Source organism: Doryrhamphus excisus, chromosome 21 (genome assembly GCF_030265055.1).
Source record: "Doryrhamphus excisus isolate RoL2022-K1 chromosome 21, RoL_Dexc_1.0, whole genome shotgun sequence".
Classification (NCBI taxonomy): Eukaryota; Metazoa; Chordata; class Actinopteri; order Syngnathiformes; family Syngnathidae; genus Doryrhamphus; species Doryrhamphus excisus.
The window spans coordinates 4,837,665-4,864,885 of NC_080486.1; the positions used below are offsets into that span (position 1 = coordinate 4,837,665).

General features: G+C 36.8%; 2 protein-coding genes across 15 annotated transcripts in view; one reads left to right on the top strand and one right to left on the bottom strand.

Moving 5' to 3' along the window:
- Positions 1-27,221, top strand: part of pigm (phosphatidylinositol glycan anchor biosynthesis, class M) — a 123,078-nt gene that overhangs the window by 35,924 nt on the left and 59,933 nt on the right. For 10 of the 13 annotated variants that reach the window (XM_058059484.1, XM_058059482.1, XM_058059476.1 and 7 more), the window contains 2 exons: positions 2,336-2,451; positions 3,182-3,289. The gene's annotated coding sequence lies outside the window, so the exon portion shown is untranslated. Of the gene's footprint in view, positions 1-2,332; positions 2,452-2,638; positions 2,837-3,181; positions 3,290-6,111; positions 6,297-27,221 lie in introns of those variants that run through there. The other 3 variants (XM_058059488.1, XM_058059477.1, XM_058059489.1) reach the window with 3 other exon arrangements.
- Positions 1-27,221, bottom strand: part of LOC131108488 (uncharacterized) — a 94,501-nt gene that overhangs the window by 23,713 nt on the left and 43,567 nt on the right. The window lies entirely within an intron of this gene.

Consider the following 27,221-nt stretch of genomic DNA (forward strand, 5'->3'; position numbering starts at 1 on the left):
CTTCACAGCTAGGAGTTCAATTCCACTCTCAGCCATGTCTGTGTGGAGTTTGCATGTTTTCTCCGGGTACTCCGGTTTCCTCCCACATTGCAAAAACATGCTAGGTTAATTAGCGACTCCGAATTGTCCATAGGTATGAATGTGAGTGTGAATGGTTGTTTGTCTATATGTGCCCTGTGATTGGCTGGCGACCAGTCCAGGGTGCACCCCGCTTCTCGCTCGAAGACAGCTGGGATAGGCTCCAGCACCCCCTTGCGACCCTCGTGAGGATAAGCGGTAGAAAATGAATGAATTTAGAGCATAGAAAACGATCTAAAAATGGTTCTTAACATTATTAGAGCCCTCTAGAAATGAAATAACACCCCTATAGTCACTTTTACACTCATATTAGCCAAATGTAGTGGTCTTAATAAGAGAAAATAAGACATAATATAGCCCTCATTCCGGCTGCATGGCGACAGAGTGGTTAGCACGCAGGCCTCACAGCTAGAAGACATGAGTTCAATTCCACCCTCGGCCATCTCTGAGTGGAGTCTGCATGTTCTCCACGTGCATGTGTGGGTTTTCTCCGGGTACTCCGTTTTTTTCCCACATTCCAAAAACATGCTTGGTTAATTAGCGACTCCAAATTGTCCATAGGTATGAATGTGAGTGTGAATGGTTGTTTGTCTATATGTGCCCTGTGATTGGCTGGCGACCAGTCCAGGGTGTACCACGCCTCTCGCCCAAAGATGTTAAATTGTTAAAATGGTATTTTATTTGGGAGACAATAAACACTAAAGACCTGAAAATATCAAACTTATGATTTTGGACTTGACTCGACGTATTGTGTCTTGAGCCTTGACTTGGACTTGGATGTCTTTACTTAAGATTTGACTCAAGACCTGACATTTTTACAAAAAAAAACGACTCAGATTTTTGGTCTAAGGGAGAAAGTCATTGTTTTGTATGTCTCAAGTAAAGACGTCCAAGTCAAGTCCGATGCAGAAAAAGAGTTCTGACATGGTATTCAGGATTTAGTCAGTGTTCAGAAATGTCATAGCCGAGTCTTTGATGTCAAAGTCCAAGTCGAATCCAAAGTCAGTCAGAACTTTTACTGTCTGAATACTTGGTTACTTATAACGATACGTGCAGTAATACAAAAGGAAATGTCTCTGTGTTATAAATATTCTACAGTACTTCAAGTAGCAGTAAAGGCTTTGGCTTAACCCCGGCTTATTCCAAAAGAAAGAGCAACCTTGACAATGCAGGCTAATGTTGAAACGACCAACTCAACTTCCGACTACTAAAAAAAATGTGTCAAAATGGGCGCGTTTATGTTGACATGTTGTGTTATTGTTGTGTTAACACAGCATTTAAATGTGTACACAGCAACTTCCTGTTCAGTGCAAAATGAAAGCATGGCAGGAGTAACCCGGCTTCCACCACAGATGCTAACTGGTTTATTGTGGTTAGAACCGTAATCAGCAAAATGGGCCCTCGGCACATTCTAAAAATATTAATTAACAAGGAAAACTACATTAAAAAAAACAATAACAACAAAAATGAAAAAAAAAAATCAGCAGTCATTTTCCAACAATAAAGTCAAAATATTAAGACCAAACATTTGTAATATAATAAGACAAAATAATATGACAAATCACGTCATTTTAGTACCATAAAATAGAAATATTCAAGAAAAAAAACTTTTTTTAAGTTAAATTTTTATGACAAACAGGCAAAACAATGAATAATTAATCATTTTGGGATGATGAGGTTGCGAAAAAAGGGAATTAATCATGATCATGAGAAGAAAATTTACAAGAAAAAAATTTAAATAGTTAAAAAAAATAAAATAAAAAATAAAGCTTTAATTTTATGGAAAAATATGAAGCAAAAAAGTAGTATTCTGACAAAAATGTCATTTTGATTGTCGTGGAGTTGAAATATTAAAGACAAATACTTTATTTTCTAAAAGTCATCAAAAAATGTCATTTTGATTGTCGTGGAGTTGAAATATTAAAGAAAAATACTTTATTTTTCTAAAAGTTGTAATATTATGACAAACAAAATAGAAAATTAGTTTGGGTGAGACATTAAACTATAATGGAAATAAATAATATAATATTATGAAAATAAACTTTATTAATATTATTTAAGAAAAGTGTTGAAATATTTGGGAAATAAAAAGAGCAAAAATTTAGAAAAAAGAGCAAAGAAGTTTGTGCTAATGATGTGGTTTTTCACCTATATCACAAAGCTGAGATGCATTTTTTTTCTTGAAATATATATATATATATATATATATATATACTATAATACATATGGTCAGTCTCTCTTCATTTCATTTCAGCAGCATGGTGCCATCTTTTGGCAGCTGATGCTCAGCTGTGTGCTTGGCTCCGAAAGAAGAGTCCCGGATTTGAACATACAAGAGCAGCGCAGCAGTCTCCTCCCCGCTACAAGGCTTGCGTGAGTAGAGAAAACTGTGTGTGTGTGTATATGTGTGTGCGCGCATATGTGTGTATTGGGGCCGACTTGGCTTACAGCCACCTCCTTTGCCTAGTCCCGCCCCCTTGTCTCATCTTCTGTGTGTGTGTGTGTGTGTGTGTGTGTGTGTGTGTGTGTGTGTGTGTGTGTGTGTGTGTGTAAAATGCAGGCAGGAAATCCACAACACACAGACAGAGCGAGAGAGAGAGAAAGAGAGAGAGAGAAAAAAAAAGTTGGTCGATCAAGGCCTGGCTGTCACGCGAGCGAGCCGTCTGTCAATCCCTCCCACCCTTTCCTCCTGACAGGCCGCTGGCGGGCGGCCAAGGCCTTGCGTGCAAGCCAGCGAGCCACATTAGCCCATAAAGAATTTCATAATAGCAACAGCTGTTAAATATTGATGACTGCTGGCAAGCGCTCAATGGTGCTCTGTAAAAAGGTTAAGCTTGCACTGTAATGGAAGCTAATACTTCATTATACCACAGATCAAATGTCCCGATCTCACCCTTCTCTTCAAATACCAGCCTAACTATTTTCTTGTTTATGCCCTCAGTGGTAACACACAGAAAAATACCATATAAACAAAACTTTTCACCATACAGACGGCGACATTGGAACTCATAATGCAAAGACTTAATACTCAGTAGATTCCCGCCCATTCCCATATTTCTTTTCTCTGCCTTAAATTGTGAATAATTTGTATTTTTTTCAATAGAAAGTTGGTTTGATGGCGCTATCCGCAAGGAGGAAAAAATGATCCAGCAGAGGGCGGTGTCTTCAGAGTGGATTCAGCCAAAATTTCCCATCAAAAGAGTGATGCTGTGTAAGTACAATACTGATATACACATTGACGGCTGCACGAATATCATCAAAGTTTTCACTATATATATATATATATATATATATATCACTATATTGACAGTTACTATGGTACCCATCATGTCATTGTATGGTCATATCACCTCATACTTCGGTATGTGACAAAAATAAAAAAAACAAAAAATAAAAAAATTTAACTATATTAGGAAAGCAGGAAGTGAACAAATGTAACAGTTACTGACCGCCGAGTTCTTGTAAAATGCATTTGTGGTCGTTTTTTTTTCTGGCTTAAAACCGCATCAAACATGATCACTTCTATTGTGGAGTTGCATCATCACCTCTTTGTGCCTTTGTATGTTTGGACGGTGTATAAGTTTACTTTTACATCTCACATCAACTATGGCGCGTTCAAGGACCACCAAACAAAGTAGGAAATCTCAACACTTGACGAAAAAACATTATTTGTGAAGCATAAACTTCACGAATAATGAAGCATGAACTATATTAGGAATTATATTAGGAAAGCAGGAAGTGAACAAATGTAACAGTTACTGATTGTAAAAGTACCAGATGGAGGGGTAGGATTTAATAAGCTTTGCTTCTTCCTACTCCTTTTGGACATGTGGAACTGTGAACTGATTATGTGATCCATTCAATTGTAATCTGATGCATGTTTAAATGAAATTAAACCATTACCATTAATTATAGCTAGGTGCCCCTGCAAAGACATTTAGCGCTGTTTTGTGGTTGACTAGTACACACATTGAACCAAATTTTTACATATTATTAGCCGAAATGAAGCATCAAAATGGCTAGATAAACGATTCAAAGACATGATATGTAGTTTTCTACACGAGTCACTAATGTGTCAGTAATGCTAGTACATTGATGAGACAACATCAGCAGACTACATTATGTCTTATTTGTGTATAATAGAGGCGGGGTACACCCTGGTCTGGTCGCCAGCCAATCACAGTGCACATATAGACAAACAACCATTCACACTCACATTCATACCTATGGATAATTTGGCGTCGCTAATTAACCTAGCATGTTTTTGGAATGTGGGAGGAAACCGGAGTACCCGGAGAAAACCCACGCATGCACGGGGAGAACATGCAAACTCCAGCACAGAGATGGCCGAGGGTGGAATTGAACTTGGGTCTCATACCTGTGAGGTCTGCGCACTAACCACTTGTCCGCCATGCACCCTCTAATATGTCTTATTTTCTGTTATTATGTCTACTATAATGGGTAAAATTAGTCTAAATGTGACTATAGGGGTGTTATGTTTTGTCAAGAAGTCTCTAATAATGTTAAAAACCTAATGTTTTCTCTGCTCTAGCCACAAAAATACCATGCACTATTCGTTTTATATGCTGCTTATCCTCACAAGGGTTGCATGTATGCTGGAGCCTATCCCAGCTGGCTTCAAGCAAGAGGCAGAGTGCACCGTAGACTGGTCTTATTTATAAACATTCAATTTCTAACACAGTAGAAGCAACAGTTTTGCAAATTTTTCATCCTTTTGTGTGCAACTTTCCGAAATACGAGTGTGTGGTTTTGTGGGGCTGTGCATGTGCACGCCAATCCATTGTTTGCCAGAAGTGTGACAAAACCCGGATTGTGTGTACACGACATTACCACAATGAAAGGGAAGCGATATTAGGACAAAGATCTCCCAAAAAATGGAAGTACTGTACACTTCATTGTTTCCACTTCTGTCTTTTGGTCAACGAGTAGATAGAAATCACGCTATTGGACAGGAAGAATAATGTGGCCCGCGTGCACTGGTGTTATTCATAAATATCGTTGATACTCCCGACACTGACAATGTATTATAAGCTTACACAACTGCTTAAAAGTTTGGGATCATTTTTTCTTGGCAGTCCTGCCATGAAGTCCAGCATCCTGAAGTTGCCTTCACTGTTGATACTGACACTGGTGATTGACGGGTACTATTTATGACCTGTGAGGCGTTTTTGTCTTAAACTACACACTCTCAGATATTTGTGCAGCGTTTTTCTGTCCTTGTTAGACCCAGTTTGTGCTGCTCTCTGAAGGGAGTAGTTAACAGCATGGTAAGAGATTTTAGTTTTAGTTTAGATTTTTTAGATTAATTTTAATTGTTTGTGAAATGGATACAAATGTTTGTGAAATGTATAAAAACATTTTGTGAAATGCATGAAAATGTGTTTTTCTTTGGAAAACAAAGAAATTTGCAAGTGATCCCAAACTTTTGAGCGGTAGTGTATGCTATATATAACGTGTAATTATGTTCTTCATTGTTTTTGCATTGTAAAAGTGAATGGTAAATTCACAAAAATTACATTTATAGTTCATGGCACCAGTTAAGCCAGGAAAACAAACGCTTTGTTCTGTATATTTTTCATCAAAATAATACTCATGCCAAAATGATGTGTTGCTGCTGGATGTTCATAGTATCCAAGTGATACTGTAAGTTAATTTTTTCCCCCAAAAGCTTTAAGACTACAGTAGAAGAAGCTAGTACAGTGAACGAAAAACAGATGTACGCCCACCTCCAGTTCTGTTCTTATGCAGGGAACATTTCTAGGAAGGAATACCTTTACAAGACTCATTCGGCTTGCGAGTGAAAGTCGTCTGATTAATTTTCATTGTTTGTGAAATGCATGAAAATGTGTTTTTTTGGGGGGGAAAACAACAAAATTTGCAAGTGATCCCAAACTTTTATACTACTCATACTACTCATTCCACTACAAATAATACTCATGCCATAATGATGTGTTGCTGCTGGATGTTCATAGTATCCGAGTGATACTGTAAGTTAATTTTTTCCCCCAAAAGGTTTAAAACTACAGTAGAAGAAGCTAGTGCACGGAACGAAAGACAGATGTACGCCCACCTGAAAAAGGATGCTATTGTCGATGCGGTACACGGGGAAAAAAACAACAAGAACAACGTCCAAGTTGCTACAGAACCTAGTAAGTCTTATCGCTGTTTTCATAAAAACCGAGATCAAGTTTACGTTTAGCACTCTGATGGACATCATCAGCTCGATGGACTGAACTCGAAATTGTTTTTTGACATTTGGAACCAATTGAATTTCAACAAAATTTTGCCTCAAAGCAAAAATGTAGATCGTTAATTTTCATTGTTTATGAAATGCATGAAAATGTGTTTTTCTTTGGAAAACAAAGAAATTTGCAAGTGATCCCAAACTTTTAAGGGGTAGTGTATGTCCGTCTGAAATAAAGAGCAGGACTTACTGTGGCACATTCGAGTCTTCTACCCTGAAAATCGTCTGTCCGATGAACTCATTGCCAACATAACTGAACATATGTACGACCAGCTAAGGGTTTGTCAAAACAAACCTAAATGAAGCTTGTTAAGCTTCGGCGGAAAGGAACCACAACATGAGGCCAACACGGTGCAATATTTATACAGGCAATTAGAAAAAGCAACAGAATTTAAATGGACGCCCGCTTCGGAAGAATGCTGAATCGGTGGCATTCAGGCATGTTGCGTGCGATGAGCCGGTTACACAAGAAAGCTTTTCATTTTGAATATACCCAAATGAACGCTGGATTTCTAATTAGAGACGAGAAGACGGTCCCCTCCTTCCTTCCACCAGCAGTCCCACGGCCCCTCAGCCTGCTCGGCGGGGGTGAAGCGAGGATACAAACGCCCCTGATGAGTCACTTTTATTGCACATATGTGGTGCCCAGAGGAAAAAAAATGACAATGTACATGTACACACAGTAATGTACACAAAGCACACTCACAGGAAACGTCATTGTTTGGCCTGTTTGACTCATCCGAAGCTTTCACCTATATATTTATCTCAAAACAGGCATATTAAACAGTAAGACCCCCCTCCTTTCCGCCTCCCCCATACTGTGCCTGGGCACACTCAACACCCTGATAACCGACACAATTCAAAATATAACTATAATAATCAAAGACTCTAGTTCATTGGAAAGTGAAACCGTCAGCATGCTCACTCAACCCACAACGTCATTTCATTCCTGCCATCACTTCTCTTGTGAAAATCGACGGCGGAAACTTTGCACAATAAAAGGACTCCTATAAGATAGGAGACTATAAATAATCCACAAAATATTAAAAATGTCATTAATACAGCGGAATATAACATACACTGTCCACTTTTAACTTTTAAGAGCTAGTATTGGGAATGGTAACCTCAGCATAATTTATTTTTTATTTTTATTTCCTTTTATTATTTATTCATTTTTTAATATTTTTTAATTTATTTTTAAATTATAATATTAATGTGTAATGTTCAAGATACATTATAATATAATACATTATAATTGTAATATTTTATTCTGTTTCATTTGATAATTTATTTTCATTTGATAATTACCATATATGCTATATAATTTTTTTATTTTGAGAATTATGTATATTATATTTTATTTAAAAAATATTATTAATTATTTGTTATGAACATAATTATTTATTATTTATTTAAGTTAATTATTTTATTAAAATTTGTATATTAATTATTAATGCTCAATTATTACATCATTGTTTTTATTAAAAATATGTACATTATGTACATGTAACCTTTTGATTCAATATGTATTTAATCTGAATATAAATACATTATTTCAAATTGAATATATCATGTATTTTTGTATTATTACATTTTTAAAAAGTTATTTGAATTATTATAATAATACTAATATAATAATAGAACAATATAATAATATATAATATAATAATATAATAATATAATTAATTATTAGTTTATTTTATTATAATATGATATCAGTATTTTCAATCGCCATGTAGTACAGAACATAATATAGCTATATCAATCAATCAATCAATATGAGAAGGCATACTTAAGGAGGAAGCCGTGGTTCAACTATAAATAGCAGCGTCGTTTTCATGCGAGCGCTTGCGGTTTGAGTCGACTGACACACCTTTTTATCTTTGGCTCGTCGACGTAGACGCCACTCTTTGTCAATTATCACTCACTTTGTGGTCACAGTAAACACCACATTCAACAGGTTTTTATGGAGGGAAAAAAAACAAACAAAAAGCCAGCCTTTCAAAAAAAAGTCAATTTCACGAGTCATCCTGTCTCCTGTTGGCCACATAATGCTAAGGAAATGCTAGTGCGAATAAAATAATATGTAGTGTGTAAAGCACACCCAACGTGTAATTAAATGGGTGCGAGGTGGTTAATGCGTCAGGGGTTGAGGGGGATCAAGTGATGGCCGTGATGCTCATCATGCTTTATGTATGAATGCCATTAACTTGTCAGTTTGATGCTATCTCAGGTGTTGTGTATCCACTGTGTGTGTGTGTGTGTGTGTGTGTGTGTGTGTGTGTGTGTGTGTGTGTGTGTGTGTGTGTGGAGGCAATCTGTGAAGCAGGTAATCTAGGGCGACAGTAGAACCGCTTATGTCGACCGACTCATCAAGTCCCGGTCCACCAAGCTTTTATTGTTACTACACTATAAACCCGAATGTTTAAAATACTTAAATAAATTAAATTATGCATACTCAAAGTTCTTAAAAAAGTTCTAATAACTTAATTATGTCAAGTTCATTTAACATGTTGTTCCATTTTGAGTGCTTTTAACTAATATGTTTTGATTAAATTGAACTATGGCTATATTAAGTAAGATTAACTTAAAAACATAGTTTACATACAACTTAAAACACTTTAAAACAGAATGCTCAAAATTATTAATTGGTATAAGTATAGTTAACTTAAAATTTAAAAAAAAAAATTTTAAATGTTGTTTGAACATGAAATGAACATGTTGTTCCATTTTGAGTGCTTTTAACTAATATGTTTTGATTAAATTGAACTTTGGCTATATTAAGTAAGATTAACTTAAAAACAACTTAAAATTTTTAATTTTTTTTTTTAATGTTTTCTTAAACGTTCTACTTATAAATGTTGATTGCCACTTGCATTATCTGTCTTATCAGTTTATTTAACTTGTCATTTTTGATTAATATGAACTTTTTGCAGATTTGTGTAACCTACTTAAAATAGTTAGTAGTTACTTATAAATTAACAACTTAATTATGTCAAGTTCATTTAACATGTTGTTCCATTTTGAGTGCTTTTAACTAATATGTTTTGATTAAATTGAACTATGGCTATATTTTAAGTAAGATTAACTTAAAAACATAGTTTACATACAACTTAAGACACTTTAAAACAGAATGCTCAAAATAATTAATTGGTATAAGTATAGTTAACTTAAATTTTTTTAATTTTTTTAAAATGTTTTCTTAAAAGTTCTACCTATAAATGTTGATCGCCAGTTGCATTATCTGTCTTTTCAGTTTATTTAACTTGTAATTTTTTTATTAATATGAACTTTTTGCAGATTTGTGTAACCTACTTAAAAGAATTAGTAGTTACTTATAAATTCATAACTTAATTATGTCAAGTTCATTTAACATGTTGTTCCATATTGAGTATTTTTAACTAATATGTTTTGATTAAATTGAACTATGGCTATATTAAGTAAGATTAACTTAAAAACAACTTAAGACACTTTAACACAAAATGCTCAAAATAATTAATTGGTATTAGTTGACTTAAAAAAATTTAAATTAAAAAAAAAATGTTTTCTTAAACGTTCTACTTATAAATGTTGATTGCCAGTTGCATTATCTGTCTTTTCAGTTTATTTAACTTGTCATTTTTGATTGATGCATATTTGTGTAACCTACTTAAAATAATTAGTAGTTACTCATAAAATAAAGTCTATTAAACATAAATAAATCAAACCAAGACTACATTAAGAATAAATCCATTGCATCAGATAGATTTGTACTGTGTAGGTTACACATGCACACGTTCTTCCTATGGAAAGAGTTGAAATGAGTAAAAAATAAAAAAAGTATATCTAATATCAACAGCAAATATTAAAGCTCTGATATACTCAAATGTTTGAGTTTATGAACAAAAAAAAATGTGACAACTGATTGCCTCACTTTTTTTGAGTTCTGTTAACTTATTCGGGTTTATAGTGTACAAAAAAAACAAAAAAAAACATCCTTACACTATCCTTCCTGTAAGAAATGTAGCCTTTTCCCACTTAAAGGCCAAAAACTCTTTCAGGGTGAATGACTTTCCTTGGCATCAACCTGTCAGCTTCCCTTAAACGTCATCCGCCCGCCTCCAGGGGCGTCACGTCAACAATATCACACAACAATTTGGCCTCTGAGAGAGCTAATTCATTAAGTGACACGCTAACCCCACTGTAATCTGATTATCTTTCTCCCAACACCTCATCCATGTGTGTGTTGCAGGGCATCACAGGAACAAACCATGTCACTTTATTAGGTACACTGTAAACCCCAATAAGTTAGCAGAACTAAAAAAAAGTGTTTCTTTTTTTTTTTTTTAGTTCATAAACTCTTTAATATTTGGAGTTGATATTAGATATACTTTTTAAATTTTGGGTTGAAGAGAGAAATAGCTTTCTTTTTCACATTCTCTCCATTCTTTAATTTTATTCTTAGTTTGATTTATTCATGTTTAATAAATACTTGATTAATAAATACTAATTCTTTTAAGTAGGTTAGACAAATCTGCAAAAAGTTCATATTAATCAAAAAAGTTAAATAAACTGAAAAGACAGATAATGCAACTGGCAATCAACATTTATAAGTAGAACTTTTAAGAAAATTTTAACTTAAAAAATTTAACATAATATTTTTTAAAAATTAATTATGAAAAAATTAAAATTAATTATTTTGAGCATTCGGATTTACAGTGTCTTAAGTTGTATGTAAACTATGTTTTTAAGTTAATCTTACTTGAAATATAGCCATAGTTCAATTTAATTAAAACATATTAGTTAAAAGTACTCAAAATGGAACAACATGTTAAATGAACTTGACATAATGAAGTTATTAGAACTTTTTTTAAGAACTTTGAGTATGCATAATTTCATTTATTTAAGTACTTTGAACATTATTCTTAATTTATTCTTAGTTTGATTTATTCATGTTTAATAGATACTTTATTTTATAAGTAACTACTAATTCTTTTAAGTAGGTTACACAATTTTGCAACAAGTTCATATTTATCAAAAATTACAAGTTAAATAAACTGAAAAAACAGATAATGCAACTGGCAATCAACATTCATAAGTAGAACTTTTAAGAAATGTTTTACTTAACAAAATTTAACTTAATTTTTTTTAATTAATTATTAAAAAATTAAAATTTAACTTAAAATTTTTAACTTAAAACTTATACCTGAATGCTCAAAATTAATTATTTTGAGCATTGGGATTTACATTCTCTTAAGTTGTATGTAAACTATGTTTTTAAGTTAATCTTACTTAATATAGCCATAGTTCAATTTAATTAAAACATATTAGTTAAAAGTACTCAAAATGGAACAACATGTTAAATGAACTTGACATAATTAAGTTATTAGAACTTTTTTAAGAACTTTGAGTATGCATAATTTAATTTATTTAAGTACTTTGAACATTCGGGTATGGTTAATTATACCAAAAAATCATAATAAAAATTATATCAATAATAGTAATATAATAATAATATTTGATTTACTTTCTGTATGAATTGAAATTAATTTTCAGATCTTTAAACGAGTGTTTGGATGAGTGTGGTGTAGAAGAGCGTTGGTCAGGCCTGTCCATATCGTGACTGTCCACTTGACATTCTCTCCATCTGTGCCCCTTGCATGTCATCCCAACAATCTAATCCTGCTCCGTTTATACTAACAGTCCGATCACTACATTTGGCACAGGGAGGCGCTACATGTGTGTGTGTGTGTGTGTGAGCGAGAGAGAGAGTGTGAAGGATATTGGGGGTGGAGGGCTTGATGGGAAGTGATCGTGGGATCACGCGAGCATGCTAAAAGAGGCAAAGTCAGCGGAGAGTCACGCATGGCGAGGCTTTACTGTACCGTAGATGCCACTCCGTCGCCACTTTACTTCCTGGCATCTGTTGTTAGCGTGATGCTGACAACATACACGGTGCATGCAGCACGTGCACATTTGTGCCACGCTTTGTTTCATAGCAAAACGACTCCAGCGCTGTGGAAGAGTGTAAACAAACACTGAAGTGCCTGCCAAAAAGGCATTTTTCTCATTCCGCGTGCAAAGATGACGACTCTTGTGCATATGCCGACTTGTGTTTTTCATCTGTCTAGACAAAAAAAAATCTTGGATATTGTCAAATAATTTTTATACATACAATCAAGTTTTAATTCAATTTATATTTTTCCTATCTTTTATTTATATATGATATATATATCCACAAAATATCCACAAAATCATGTAATTAATTCTTATTGATTAATACAGCTGGGATAGGCTCCAGCACCCCCACGACCCTCGTGAGAATAAGCGGTAGAAAATGAATGAATTAATGAATAATACTATTAATTCATTGATTAGAGGTTATGCCACATATTATACAATTATAAAATCTATTTACCATTTTTTATTTAATATATAATCAAAATAATTATTATATAATGTACGATATATAATAATTTATTACTCTTCATTTAATTTATTGATTTGATGAACTGAATTAATTTTTTACAAATAATTATTAAATTAATTACAAGTATTAAAATTTTATTTAATGTATAATTATATATTATTTAGTATAATACATTTAACAGTTTTATTATTATTTCTTATTTCTTATTTTATTTGATTAATTATCAAAATATTATATATTATTACATTTATTTTTATTATTTTTATTTGGAAAATGATGAATGATTAATGTTACATTCATTAATTAATTAGTCTGATTATTCTTTATTTCTACACAATGATAAATGTAGATTTGTTATTGTATGATTAATACAAATGCCAATCAATAAAACAAATTTTCATATATGTTATGCATGCTTTATTTTTTCAATAATTACATTTTTATTGTTCAATAATTATTAATATTATTATTTAATCTGGAATTAATTGAATTATGTTATGTATAAATATAAATATGTATATATATACTAATTTTATATTAATTTGTATATTATTATTTTTTTATATTATAATATTGTATGCATAAATATAAATATAAATATAAATATAAATATAAATATAAATATAAATATAAATATAAATATAAATATAAATATAAATATAAATATAAATATAAATATAAATATAAATATGTTATGTATGTGCCACCCTGTGATTCATTGAAGGACTAAGACTAGCAAAGATGACCAACATCCTTCTGTGCTGGGAATGTAGTTCAGCTGTTTGGAATTTGGGGATTTGGGTCAAACAGGTTTGTTTTTTTTCTCTCCAGAAATCTTGAAGCGAAATGACCTTAGAAGTAAGTAGCATCCCAGCTGTTGAGCTGCCAGTGGATATTGCATCAACTATGTTATGGCGATAACTGAAAAATATGCTGACACAAATTTTACGAGCATATGGGTGTTATTACTTCCCTCTCGCTTTAAGGTCAGAGGGGTTATTTTTCTTTAGCTTTGCGCGTGACTAGAAACAATCCATTAGGGTGCTTGTATTTGTCTAAGGAACCGAGAATGTTAGGATTGTACTTGATGATTGATGAAGAATATGGAGCCTGGATGAAAATCTAATCTTTGTGTAGCATGTGCTTTGACGAAGGGCTATACTATATGGAAATGGTAAACATCTTGCTTGATAATAGTCAACGAAAAGACGTGTAAGCCCTGAAAATAAGCATATCTTTGGTCAAGATAGTTTACATTTTTCTACATAAATAGGCAGAAAACATTTAATTAATCATAAATGGGTCATCATTTACAAATATGTATATGTGATAATACATGTCAAATGTACATAGTATAAAGGTGTTTATGGTAATGGTAATGGTTTAATTTCATTTGAACATGCATCAGATTACAATTGAACGCATCACATCATCAGTTCCCAGTTCCACATATCCAAAAGGAGTAGGAAGAAGCAAAGCTTATTAAATCCTACCCCTCCATCTGGTACTTTTACAATCAGTAACTGTTACATTTGTTCACTTCCTGCTTTCCTAATATTTCCTAATTCCTAATAAATTTTCCTAATATAGTTTATGCTTCATTCGTGAAGCATTTTTATTTTGGAAAATGATGAATGATCAATGTTATATTAATTCATTAATTTGTTTGATTATTCTAAATTTCTACACAATGATAAATGTGGATTTATTATTGCATGATTAATACAAATGTCAATCAATTTTTTTAAAAATATATATTTTATATATGATTTATTTTTTCAATAATTAAGTTTTTATTGTTCAATATTTATTAATATTATTATTCAAATTTTAATTAATTATGTTATTTATAAATATAAATATGTATAAATACATATGTATACAAATTTTATATTAATTTGTATGTTTTTATATTATAATATTTTATGCATAAATATAAATATGTTATGTATGTGCGACCCTGTGATTCATTCAAGGACTAGGACTAGCAAAGATGACCAACTTCATTCGTATTCATGAAGTTTATGCTTCACGAATAATGTTTTTTCGTCGAGTGTTGAGATTTCCTACTTTGTTTGGTGGTCCTTGAACGCGCCATAGTTGATGTGAGACGTAAAAGTAAACTTGTACATCGTCCATCCATACAAAGGCACAAAGAGGTGATGATGCAACTCCACAATAGAAGAGATCATGTTTGATGCGGTTTTAAGCCAGAAAAAAAACGACCACAAGGTGGCCGAAATGCAGTTTACAAGAACTCGGCCTGCATGTCTCCCATTGAAATACGGCTTGCACAGCAACCAGGAAGTCAGAAGGCATATCGCTGTGTTGCGCAAATGAAACTTAGCTATCTTCTTCTTGCTGATTACTAAAGAACGGAAAAAGCTAGAAATAAGCATTTTTTTCGAGCATCTCATCTTTCTTTTGGTTTATACCATGTCTACATAGCCCAAGTACACAATATTCTATTATCAGTCAAAATCATCCAAAATGGCTGGTACCCAGATGGACAGCTTTTGTGGTTTTTATTGTCTTTCTGCGAAGGTATTTGCTCAATTTTGCTAGCTAAAGATAAAAGCTAAAGAAGCGGTTCAAGCAAGGGCAGTGGCGAAAGCTGATTGGTCCAGGACTCCAGCCTCTTACACAATTTTGAGTGTATAAAAGGCCGGGCAGGGAAAGGAAGGGTGTTTTTTGTAGCTGCGCTGTAATAAGACCCGCTTACTTGTAGGCATACAGGGACTGCAGATAAAGCCGGACGTCTGAGTCAGGAATAAACAATCTGGTTCTCATTCTATGATTCGGTTCTTTAAGATTCCCTTATTCTCTATTCGAAACCCACTTAGAGTCCTCAGGATTTGTACAACTGTAATCGGTTGTGTTGCGCTTTTAGCTGTCTTCCTTCCGTTTATATGTCTGTACAGCAGAGTGGTTTTTGCAGCTGCGCTGTAATAAGACCCGCTTACTTGTAGGAATACAGGCATTTTAGCTGTCTTTCTTCCGTTTATATGTCTGTACAGCAGAGTGTTTTTTGCAGCTGCACTGTAATATGACCCGCTTACTTGTAGGCATACAGGGACTGCAGATAAAGCCGGACGTCTGTGTCAGGAATAAAGAATCTGGTTCTCATTCTATGATTTGGTTCTTTAAACATCCCTTATCCTCTATTCGAAACCCACTTAGAGTCCTCAGGATTTCTACAACTGTAATCGGTTGTGTTGCGCTTTTAGCTGTCTTTCTTCCGTTTATATGTCTGTACAGCAGAGTGGTTTTTGCAGCTGCGCTGTAATAAGACCCGCTTACTTGTAGGCATACAGGGACTGCAGATAAAGCCGGACGTCTGTCAGGAATAAACAATCTGGTTCTCATTCTATGATTCGGTTCTTTAAGATTCCCTTATCCTCTATTCGAAACCCAGTTAGAGTCCTCAGGATTTCTACAACTGTAATCGGTTGTGTTGCGCTATTAGCTGTCTTCCTTCCGTTTATATGTCTGTACAGCAGAGTGGTTTTTGCAGCTGCGCTGTAATAAGACCCGCTTACTTGTAGGAATACAGGCGCTTTTAGCTGTCTTTCTTCCGTTTATATGTCTGTACGGCATGTGTATTTCGATACAAGCAAACTGCACCCACGCTACCCCTTTACTGGGGTCTTGCGGTTTTAAAAGGTTAACTGTACACGCCTGCCCTAAACATTCTTACCCATGAAGTATTTCATTTATTACTTTTTAGACGCATGTCAAGCAGCTGCACACAGTTGCTTGGCTGTTTGTACAAGTAGTTATTATCAGCAAAGCACTGTAATTCACTGAAAACACAGCCATGATTTCATGCATGCATCTTGATTGAAAACAATATGCTTTCACGCTTTGAAATGATCGCATAACTATAGTGTTTATGGCATCTTATAACATTATAATACAGCTTTGCATCCCTTTAAGTAAATAGATGGCTTTTAAAAAGCATCAAAGACATTTCTCCCTCCGCAATATAAACAAATGATGCAATTTCCAGGCTGTGAAACCACAGAAGTCAAAGGGATGAGAAGAACACATGTTTTTTTTTTTTTTTTTCTGTTCCTTTACAGTACGTCACTATATAGGCAGGCATTCTCCGCTTGTGGCTAATTTATGAGCGGCACTGCAGGAATGTGAGTAAAATAGATTCAGGATGTTTCCTGTGCTTTAGGAGAGAAAATATATCAGCATTGTGCTTGTGTCTCCTCGTGCCAGTTATACTATAGGGCACATATAGACAAACAACCATTCACACTCACATTCATACCTATGGACAATTTGGAGTCGCTAATTAACCTAGCATGTTTTTGGAATGTGGGACGAAACTGGAGTACATGCAAACTCCACACAGAGATGCCGGAGGGTGGAATCGAACTCGGGTCTCCTAGCTGTGTGGCCTGTATGCTAACCACTCTGACACCGTGCAGCCATTTTCTACCGTTTATGCTCACAAGGGTCGTGGGGGTGCTTGAGCCTATCCCAGCTGTCTTCATGCGAGAGGCGGGGTACACCCTGGACTGGTCGCCAGCCAATCACAGGGCACATATAGACAAACAACCATTCACACTCACATTCATACCTATGGACAATTTGGAGTCGCTAATTAATCTAGCATTTTTTTGGAATGTGCGACGAAACCAGAGTACATGCAAACTCCACACAGAGTTGCCAGAGGGTGTAATTGAACTTGAGTCTCCTAGCTGTGTGGCCTGTGTGCTAACCACTTGTCCACTGTGCAGCCTGTTACGTAACATTCATTCATTTTCTACCGCTTACGTTCACAAGGATTGTGGGGGTGCTTGAGCCTATCCCAGCTGTCTTCGGGCAAGAGGCGGGGTACACCCTGGACTGGTCGCCAGCCAATCACAGGGCACATATAGACAAACAACCATTCACACTCACATTCATACCTATGGACAATTTGGAGTCACCAATTAACCTAGCATGTTTTTGGAATGTGGAAACCGGAGTACCCGGAGAACGCGGGGGAGAACATGCAAACTCCACACAGAGATTGAACCCAGGTCTCCTAGCTGTGAGGTCTGCACGCTAACCACTCGAACACCGTGCAGCCTACTTCAATATCATTCATTCATTCATTCATTTTCCGCCGCTTAACTTCACGAGGATCGCGGGAGTGCTGGAGCCTATCCCAGCTGTCTTTGGGCAAAAGGCGGGGTACACTCTGGACTGGTCGCCAGCCAATCACAGGGCACATATAGACAAACAACCATTCACACTCACATTCATACTTATGGACAATTTGGAGTCGGCAATTAGCCTAGCATGTTTTTGGAATGTGGGAGGAAGCCGGAATACCTGGAGAAAACCCACGCATGCACGGGGAGAACATGCAAACTCCACACAGCGATTGAACCTGGGTCTCCTAGCTGTGAGGTCTGCGCGCTAACCACTCAACCGCCGCGCAGCCTACTTCAATATCAATCATCAATAATTATTATCAATAACAACTGACTTCCTGTTCAGTGCAAAATAAGCTTCAAATCAATGCTTCCAAGTATTTCAGTGAGTCCCCTGTAAAGGGTTAACAAGGTTGGGCCTATTCCTTATTCACACACACACACACACACACACACACACGCATAGAGCCAAGTGTAATGTACTACAACCGATTGAAGTGGGTTGGCCTGTTGTGCTGAGGATAGCGTGAGAGGCCCTAATGTGATGTGTCAAGCCCAGCGGTAGCTGGCCATCAAGAAATGTGCGCCCTGCCAAGTTAAACCCTTTAAAAAGTCAAAAGGGATTGGCACAGAGGAGAAGAGACACCTGTAGAGTCGAGAAGACATAACAGCGTTTCACGGGGAAAATTACAAGGAAGTCAAAGTCACAAAAAACATCCCCGCTCCACCGATCCCCCGATTTTTTTTTAGCGGGGCAGGAAATGGCACATAAGCTCCGTGGTCAGTGACACCAGTGATTATTACCAGCAACACAAAGCCATTTAGTGCTGACAAAACACTTTTGTATCTGCCTGCAGTGGTTAGGCTGAGCCAAGAGGACACCTGATGTGTAACTAGAGACTCGCCGCTTCCTTCCTAGTGTGCTTTAATGTTTAAGCACACTAGGAAGTGTGCTAATATGCTATGGAGATGGTGGAAAATGAAGGGCCAGATGCATGTATGCTGATCTATATAACATGTCGGTGAAACAAGCTTGTTTGTGCTTACCTAAGCAAAACATCCGCTTGACAACTTATGCCCACACTGGAAATGTTATTGCTCGATCTGAATTTTGTATTTTGGGAACGGGAAACTCAAGTTTTCGAGTCTCAGGTTTTCATCGAGCACTCGTGAGTCAACCAATCCATGACTCAGTAAAACTGTTCGTTCAAATCCGTGAGTCCGTGAAACACGAGTCTCCCTCAACATGTGAGTCAGTGAAATTCGAGTCTTCGTCAAACCCGTCAGTCAGTGAAACTTGAGACTTAGTCGAGAACCCGTGAGTCAGTGAAATTCGAGTCTTCGTCAAACCCGTCAGTCAGTGAAACTTGAGACTTAGTCGAGAACCTGTGAGTCAGTGAAATTCGAGTCTTCGTCAAACCCGTCAGTCAGTGAAACTTGAGACTTAGTTGAGAACCCATGAGTCAGTGAAAGTCAAGTCTTTGTTGAAAACCAGTGAGTATGTGCAACTCAAGTTATGTAAATACGTGAGTCAGTGAAATTTAAATCTTCGTCAACCCGGGAGTTAGTGAAACACAAGTCTTTGTTAAGAATCAATTAGTCAGTGAATCTCAAGTCTCAAGTATGTCCGTGCAATTTTGACTCTTCGTCAATCCTTCAGTCAGTGAAACATGAATGTGAGTCTTTGAAAGTCAGGTCATCCAGTACAAGTGAGTCAGTGTACCTTGAATTTTTGTCAACTTGAGTCTTTGTAAACTCGTGAGTAAGTGAAACTTGAGTCTTCATCAAACCTGTGAGTTTGTCAAACGTGAGTCTCCCTCAACATGTGAGTCAGTGAAATTCGAGTCTTTGTCAAACCCGTCAGTCAGTGAAATTTGAATCTTCGTCGAGAACCCGTGAGTCAGTGAAAGTTAAGTCTTTGTTGAAAATCAGTGAGTACGTGCAACTCAAGTTATGAGTCAGTGAAACTTAAGTCTTCGTCAACCCTTGTGTCAGTGAAACATGAGTCTTTGTTGAGAACCAATGAGTCAATGATTCTCAAGTCTCAAGTGGTTCCGTGCAACTTTGACTCTTCGTCAATCCTTGAGTCAGTGAAACACGAGTGTGAGTCTTTGAAACTCAGGTCATCCAGTACAAGTGAGTCAGTGTACCTTGAATTTTTGTCAACTTAAGTCTTTGTAAACTCGTGAGTCAGGGAAATTCGAGTCTTTGTCAAACCCGTCAGTCAGTGAAACTTGAGACTTAGTCGACAACCTGTGAGTCAGTGAAAGTCAATCTTTGTTGAAAATCAGTGAGTACGTGCAACTCAAGTTATGTAAACCCGTGAGTCAGTTAAAGTTAAATCTTTGTTTAGAACCAATGAGTCAGTGAATCTCAGTGTGAGTCTTTGAAACTCAGGTCATCCAGTACAAGTGAGTCAATGTACCTTGAATTTTTGTCAACTTGAGTTTTTGTCGAGTAGTTACTTAAGAGTAACAGCTATGCAATTAACGACATGCTAACATGTTTACTTCTTTAATACAGATTTGCTTACCAAGCCCCCACGGCTTGGTAAGCAAATTAATGAATGGACTAGTGAGCCCCAATTCAGTAAAAACCAGCAAGTTTTGAATGAGTCGTTCATGACTACCACATCTCTGCATCAGTGTCCCACATACTCTTTCTTTCCAATGTGTATTTCATATTTCAGAGTTGGGATTCAATTGCAAAATACTATTGAATTAGCAATTAGCCTAGTAGACGGAACGAGCATAACACTTGTATGGTTTACTAGATAAGACAGATGAGGCAAAATTACAAAATCATACAACAATCTTGAAAAGTATCACCATCAGTTTTGCAGTACCGCCCACTTCTGCTACACAGCAAAGAGAGACACTATTCTATTTATTACAAGCCTGTGTGTGATCCAAATGATTTGAAGTTTTTCGTGAAAAGTACATTTGATGTTATTGTTAAATGGAGCTCACATCAACACACACTGTTGGGACTCTAACATCTTTTCCCACAACAGTGTGTGGTCTTGTCATTCCGGCTCCATTTCCACTGTGGTCGCTCAGCTTCAAACAGACGGCTATAATCTGTCCGTTCTCGTGGAGGCACATCTTGTTTGAGACGCAATTTTATGGAGCGCCATGCAGTTAAAAAGTCACTGTTCGGAGGAGATGTTTCGGAAAGGTTTGCACGTGGTTGATGGAGCGTTATCTTCAGTGGGGCAAAATAAAAAGTTTGACAGAATAGCATTAGTGGCGATAAAACCCGACCGTGACAAGTAAAATAAATGGTTAGAGCCTAGAAAACCTCTTTACAAACTTCTAAATTATTAGAGCCCTCAACACACAAACTAACACCCCTATAACCGCCTTTACACTCATATTGCCCAATATAGTTGATATAATAACAGAAAATAATACATAAAGAACATGACACATTGTACATATCACTTCTTTGAACGCGTCTTCAGAATGCCTTATATTTGTATTTTTATTCATTTAACCATATTTATGCTTGAACATGCTTAATTAAAAAAACTAAACTAAAAATGTGCTTAAATATGCTATTTTTTGGCTAGTAACAGGTCGCAAAAAGAAAATTTGAATATGTCAATAATAATAAGTCAAACCTTGTGACATGTCCTTCATTTCAGAACTACTAATTGTTTAAATACTGTGCTGCTCGCAAGTCAGCAAGAATATTTCAGCTCTTTCTTTGGCAGTACACTCATAGTAAGCTTAGCAACCCATTGAAAGTTGCAAGCATTCATTATATATAAGAGTACATAATATATAATAACATAATACAGTCTGACTCACGGTGTTATTTTACTATGAGCACTAAATTCATCACACAGCAGCTTAACACTCAAAAAAGTGTACCTGACAAATATAGTAACATGTACCTTTCCCATAGGTAATTTTCCAATTTTCCTATATTGGATTGCGTCTAAGCAACACAATTCATTGGGTCGCTGCAATTACATCAGCCTCCCTCTGGGAAATGGTTTGCTCAAACGAAATTTTTTTTCCATTTTAAATTTATATTGGTACATGTTTGTATATTTAGTAGGTATAGCTTTTGGGTGTTAACAAAACATGCAAAATGTGCTTAAATATGCAATTTATTTGGCTAGTAACAGTCGCATTCAATCAGGTAACAGCGTGATTTATTCGTTCATATATTTTTGAAATAACGTGATGGAGTGAAGCCGCAAAATTCTAAGCGCGAACTGTGGAGGGAACTTAAAGCATACTAAAACCTCTAAAAACAACTTTGTATTGTTTTTTTTTTATACAAATGATACATTGTTCATGACAAAAATTTGAATATAAAGTCCAGTGTACTAATTTAGGAAGTAGTGTATTTCCCAAGCTACCAGCCAAAAGTCAAACCAACAAAGAAGAAGCTCAAGCAGATTTTTTTTATGAGTTGAAAAGGCAGAAAGAGAGTGGAAAAAAAAAGAAGCCGGGCAGAGAGCTGTCATAAAAAGAGTCTCTTTTTCCCACCGGACAATAAAACATGAAGGGAGAAGAAGGTCCTTTGTGGCTCCAACGTATGGTAGAGGACAGTTGAGTGGGAGCTCCAGATGTGAATCAAACAGGCTTCAACTTTCATTGTGTTCCGGGGAAGACGACTCAATGCAGTCTGACCTTCAATACGAGTTTGGATTGCACGGCTAAACCTGCTAAATCCACTATCAATGTACTATTTTGGAAAAGACAAAGTGAACATGACAACCAATAAGGTTCAATGGAAACCTTCTCTAAGGACTAAGCATATTACTTGTCTGACTCAGTGTTATTTTACTATGAACACTAAAATCATCACACAGCAGCTTAACACTCAAAAAAGTGTACCTGACAAATATAGTAACATGTACCTTTCCCATAGGCAATTTTCCCATTTTCCTATATACCTTCCACCTTGTGACGTGTCCTTCATTTCAGAACTACTAATTGTTTAAATACTGTGCTGCTCGCGAGTTAGCAAGGATATTTAAGCTCTTTCTTTACCAGTACACTCACAGTAAGCTTAGCAACCCATTGAAAGTTGCAAACATTCGTTATATATAACAGATAACATAACAGTCTGACTCAGTGTTATTTTAGTACTATGAACACTAAAATCATCACACAGCAGCTTAACACTCAAAAAAGTGTACCTGACAAATATAGTAACATGTACCTTTCCCACAGGTAATTTTCCAATTTTCCTATATACCTTTCACCTTGTGACGTGTCCTTCATTTCAGAACTACTAATTGTTTAAATACTGTGCTGCTCGCGAGTTAGCAAGAATATTTCAGCTCTTTCATTGGCAGTACACTCATAGTAAGCTTAGCAACCCATTAAAAGTTGCAAGCATTCATTATATATGAGTATAACACAATAGGAGTCTGACTCACAGTGTTATTTTACTATGAGCACTAAATTCATCACACAGCAGCTTAACACTCAAAAAAGTGTACCTGACAAATATAGTAACATGTACCTTTCCCATAGGTAATTTTCCTATTTTTTATTATTGGATTGTGTCTAAGCAGCACAATTCATTGGGTCGCTGCAATTACATCAGCCTCCCTCCGGGAAATGGTTTGCTCAAACAAAATTGATTATTGAAAAAAAAAATTTAATTTAAAATTTGTATTTGTAGTACATGTTTGCATATTCAGTCGGTATAGCTTTTTAGTGTTAAGGTGCTGTGTGATGAGTTAAGATGACACCATGAGTCAAGAACTCCATCTTCAGTTTTTTCACAGCTCTTGATTGGCTCCTGGCACAATGTGCGGTACAAATCGTTTTTAGTGGGTGTGGCTTATAGACTGGACTTTATGGTATTTCAATGGTAACAGTAAGAAGTAAATAAAGTCACTTGATTTGTGGTGTTTTTTGGTACCCTTTATGAAACACCACACAGCTCCAGGAAATGGAGCGGACATGGTGACACATCACCCTTTTCAGCTCCGTGTGAAAGTCAGCGTGTGACATCACCTTCCCGTTTCCTCTGCCCTGCTCATGGGAACATCTTTTTCCCCACTTGAAACATTATTATACCACAAAGTCGGATTTATGAGCGTTGGACCACCAATAGGATGAGACTTCGGTAAACACCAAAAATTCTTAGCAGTTTTCAACTAGCTCGCCGACCATGTCTTTGTTTTAGTCATATAAAAGCTTTAAAAACATGTTTATATTTTTTTGTACTGTACTGTACTGTACTGTGAACCCATTTAGGTCTGCAGTAATACTACGTTTTATTAACAGACCCTTCCGTTATGGGTCCTTTGGTGGTAAAGTACCTAAATTGCGGGACTAAGTTTGTTAAATGTACACTAAAATCTGGATTTCCTGCATCACGCCAACACACCCCAGCAAGTTAGATGAATGTTAACTGTTCAAAACCCAACTCAAGTCTCCCACTTTACTGTACTGTATGTCTTTTGTACTGTGTTGTGTGGAACATTCACTTTAAAAGACTTGACAGCTGCTTGAAGTAATACTTCTTACGACGCTGCGGTTGCCTTCCTGTTGCTTAAATGAATGTCTCTTGTCTTTTAGCCAAACAAGCCTGCTTGATATGCTGCCAGCAGGAACACACACCCTTCTGCTGCTTCCGGCTTGTTTAGGTCCTTTTTTTTTTTTTTTAAATAACACCGGACTTTGGTAATCTGGCACATCATCAATAGGATTAGGATACTGTTGATTTTAGTATTGATCCCATAGCAAGTAAATACTGGGCTGTGATTTTCTTATTTTTCAATATTTCTGTTTTTTACTTTAGGCCACAGTCAATTAAATATTAGATATAATGTTCTGTGAAAATGTTCCCATTGAACATTAATGGGGGCTGCATGGTGTACGAGTGGTTAGCGTGCAGGCCTCACAGCTAAGATACCCGAGTTTGCATGTTCTCCCCGTACATGCGTGGATTTTCTACTCCGGTTTCCTCCCACATTCCAAAAACATGCTAGGTTAATTAGCGACTCCAAATTGTCCATAGGTATGAATGTGAGTGTGAATGGTTGTTTGTCTATATGTGCCCTGTGATCGGCTGGCGACCAGTCCAGGGTGTACCCCGCCTCTTGCATGAAGACAGCTGGGATAGGCTCCAGCACCCCCACAACCCTCATGAGCATAAGCGGTAGAAAATGAATGAATGAATGAATGTTACGTAACAGGCTGCACGGTGGAAGAGTGGTTAGCACACAGGCCACACAGCTAGGAGACCCGAGTTCGATTCCACCCTCTGGCATCTCTGTGTGGATTTTGCATGTACTCCGGTTTCATCCCACATTCCAAAAACATGCTAGGTTAATTAGCGACTCCAAATTGTCCATAGGTATGAATGTGAGTGTGAATGGTTGTTTGTCTATATGTGCCCTGTGATTGGCTGGCCACCAGTCCAGGGTGTACCCCGCCTCTCGCACAAAGACAGCTGGGATAGGCTCCAGCACCCCCACAACCCTCGTGAGGATAAGCGGTAGAAAATGAATGAATGAATGGATGGACACTGTGGAGTGGTTACCACGCAGGCCTCACAGCTAGAAGACCTGAGTTCAATTCCACCCTTGGCCATCTCTGTGTGGAGTTTGCATGTTCTCCCCGTGCATGCGTGGGTTTTCTCCGGGTACTCCGGTTTCCTCCCACATTCCAAAAACATGCTAGGTTAATTGGTGACTCCAAATTGTCCATAGGTATGAATGTGAGTGTGAATGGTTGTTTGTCTATATGTGCCCTGTGATTGGCTGGCGACCAGTGCAGGATGTACCCCACCTCTCGCCCAAAAGACAGCTGGGATAGGCTCCCTCATGAGGATAAGCAGTAGCAAATGAATGAATGAATGGTTAGCTCTCTCGACTCGATGCAGCACAAGCGTTGCAATGCGTTTGAAACAACGAATAAGGAGTGTATTGGTGACTATAGGGGTGTTATTCCGTGTCTACAGGGCTTTAATAATGTTAAAAACCATACACAGAAATATTCAATTAACATTAACATTACTGTACAGGGAGGCACGGCGGTCGAGTGGTTAGCGCGCAGACCTCACAGCTAGGAGACCAGGGTTCAATTCCACCCTCGGCCATCTCCGTGTGGAGTTTGCATGTGTGCATGCGTGGGTACTTTGATTTCCTCCAAAAACATGCTAGGTTAATTAGCGACTCCAAATTGTCCATAGGTATGAATGTGAGTGTGAATGGTTGTTTGTCTATATGTGCCCTGTGATTGGCTGGCCACCAGTCCAGGGTGTACCCCACCTCTCGCACGAAGACATAACATGACATGACATCTATCAACATTTGTATCGACTCAGCACTAGTAGTCACACATCATCCTAAACTGCAGTGTTTTCTCAAGGGGGGGCGGGGATAATAATAAATGACATTAGATGATGGGCGTTTAAATTGCCACTGTGTGTGTGTGTGTGTGTACTGTATTGTGTGTTTTCATGTGATTCAGGTGTGTCACCACCACATCCTGAAGGCGTGTACATAATGAATCTACACATGTGACTCCACAACATTGATGTTTAGATATAATGTGTGTGTGTGTGTGTGTGAGTGACACCTTTGTGGGTGCTCTCTAATCTGTTTATTTAGTCCTGAAGGTGTACGTGTAGTATTGTGTGTGTGTGTGTGTGTCCATGTGGGGGGGGGCAGAGAGCAGGGATTCCCTAAAGCAAGTTCAGTAAATCCTCACCAGGCACGGATTCCAAGGCATCGCGTGCAGCAGGGTGGGACTGTTGAGCTAAACCACGCCCCTACACACACACACACACACACACACACACACATATACACACACACATATATACAGTAGAGCTGGTAACAGAGGAAAGTGTAGTGGTTTTCTGCAACGCTTATCCTGGTGTTGTGGGGAGGATTAATGGATTCCCACCATACACTCACCTGTCATCCCTGTTAAATCCATAGCTGGTGTTTCCGTGACCGAGTGAGACCTCTTATCGCAACAGCACCCCTCATCTGGTTAACCTCAGCCTCTCTCTGTGCCTGTGTGATGTACTCCAGTACGTATCCCCTGTAGGCTCCCGGTAGCGCTAGTGAGAACACTAAATGATACTTATCTCATGCACACATGAGCTCATTCATGCATGCCTTGGGAAAAAAAAATACTTTGTAGTTTTACTTTGATTAGTGATACTTCGGGATCCTGTTTTGTTTTAATAACACTTATGGAAGTGATGAGACTCACATGATGGTAATGTTGCACTTGCAGTGTGGGTGGTCCAGATCAGGATCAGAGCACTGGCAAGAAAAACTAGTTTGTCTGCAGTGTGGGACTGTTTGAACAAGAAATGGATG